Below are 1,360 nucleotides of genomic sequence, written 5' to 3' on the forward strand. Positions count from 1 at the left end.
ATATATGTGACTCGATAAAGTAAAATTTTACGTCATAAATATTTTACATTGTAAAATACTTATGATGTAAAATTTTTATGTTAATAATAAAATATGTTAATAATAAAAAATTTATTTTAATTATTTATTAAAATAAAAATCACGTAGAAAAGGAAATATTTTAATGATATTTGCCGGAAAGATCCCAGTACACTTTTTGTATCGCGACGCTCCTGGGGCACAGCATCATATGAGCGATCGGCGGCTCGGTCACCGAGTTTCGAGTGGTAGTGCGGGTCGCCTCAGGAATCTGCCCGAAATGAGCAACTAATTCCGACCACTGGTCTAGTTTATACCCAGAATTCGATCCGAGTCGGAATGTAAGAACCAACCAACTGCAGTCGAGTATTCCTTTGTTACAGTCGAATGTCAAGAGAATGCTCGACTGCAGTTGGATGGTTCTTACATTCCGACTTGGATCGAACCCTGGGTGTAAACGAGGCCTATGTCTTTGGATTCTAATTATACGCAGTAATGAATTAAAATGGCGCTCTGATCACGTGATTTAGACAGCCAATCAGACCGTATCTTTCAATGTCGCATCTCCGTTATTTAACCCGGATCCTCATACGGGCAACAGCGCTTCGACACAGAGCTCTGATTGGTGAAAAGCCGGTTTGTTGGGGTAAAATTTACCCCCATCACCCGTTTTTCACCAATCAGTGTTCTGTGTCAAAGCGCCGTTGTCTGTATGAGGATCCAACCTTAGGCCTCTACGCTTCCGGCTCCACAACAGTTGAGTCTGCTGAACGCCACCATTGCACCATTGTATCCTTGTTGGTCACCGACTGATGAATAAAGATAAAGGATACTCGGGGGTGCGTTCCAAAACGCAACTTTGGTAACTGAAATCTATAGTTAACGTAACGTAAACTATAGCTTTTTAGTAACCAAAGTTACGTTTTGGAACGCACCCCAGAAGGTTTGGAACGCAACTAGAGATGGGCAAAAATTACGAAAAATTCGATCTCAGTGAATCGATTAATCGCAAGCATTCGATCCCAAAAATCGAGAAATTGGATGAACAAGATCGATATTTGTCTAGATCGATCTCTTTTTAAAGAAAATTCTATAGTGCACGTGACGTAAATTATAGAATTTTCAGTGTTTTTTCGAAATTTTCAGTGTTTTTTCCATAAATAGCCAGGGAATGGAAAGTTACTTTTTAAAAGTAACAAGTTACAGTTACTCGTTACCCAGTAGGAAAAGTAACAAGTTACCTTTACTAGTTACCGATTTTTAAAAGTAACTCGTTACAGTTACCGTTACTTGAGAAAATAACTTTTCGTTACTTTTCCGTTACTTTTTTTTAAATCGACGA

The sequence above is a fragment of the Trachymyrmex cornetzi genome, unplaced genomic scaffold (genome assembly GCF_001594075.2).
Source record: "Trachymyrmex cornetzi isolate Tcor2-1 unplaced genomic scaffold, Tcor1.1 scaffold590, whole genome shotgun sequence".
Classification (NCBI taxonomy): domain Eukaryota; kingdom Metazoa; phylum Arthropoda; class Insecta; order Hymenoptera; family Formicidae; genus Trachymyrmex; species Trachymyrmex cornetzi.